Raw genomic sequence first — 749 nt, forward strand, 5'->3', positions numbered from 1 at the left:
ATCGGCCATTTGTATATTTTGTTTAGAGAAGCATCTATTCAAGTCCTTTGATTTTGAACTGGGTTGTTTTGGGGGTTTTTTTGTTGTTGTTGAGTTGTAGAAATTGTTTACGTATTCTTGATATTAGTCCTTTATCAGAGATGTTAATATTTTCCCCATTCTGTGTTGTCTTTTCACACTCTTGATTGTGTCTTTTGATGCATACAAGTTTTAATTTTGCTGAAGTCCGATCTATTTTTTGCTGTTTTCTGTGCTTTTAATGTCATATATAAGAAATTGTCACCAAATCCAATGTCATGAAGATTTTCTCCTGTGTTTTCTTCTAAGAGTTTTATAGTTTTAGATCTTATATCTAGGTCTTTGATCCATTTTGAGTTAATTTTTGCAGATAGTATAAGGTAAGGCTCAAACTTCATAATTTTGCATATGGATATCCAGTTTTCCTAATACCATTTGTTGAAAATAAAGTATAAGTTTTTATTTAAGAAAATTAAAAACTACATTCATACATTTCCATGTAAAAACATAGTGAACTATCTGGAAAGATACACACTAAACTGCTGATAATGATTACTTCTGGGAAGGAAGACAACACTAGGGAGTAGGGTGTGCAACAGCTGTGGGGTTTTTCCTACATGATTTCATATCGTTTAGATTATTTACAAGCCCATATTCATTTATTACTTATATAATTTTAAAAGCACTATTTTGCTTTTGTTTTAAGAGAAAGTTGGTCAGAAGTCAAAGCA

Source organism: Eulemur rufifrons, chromosome 1, assembly GCF_041146395.1.
Source record: "Eulemur rufifrons isolate Redbay chromosome 1, OSU_ERuf_1, whole genome shotgun sequence".
NCBI classification, from domain to species: Eukaryota; Metazoa; Chordata; class Mammalia; order Primates; family Lemuridae; genus Eulemur; species Eulemur rufifrons.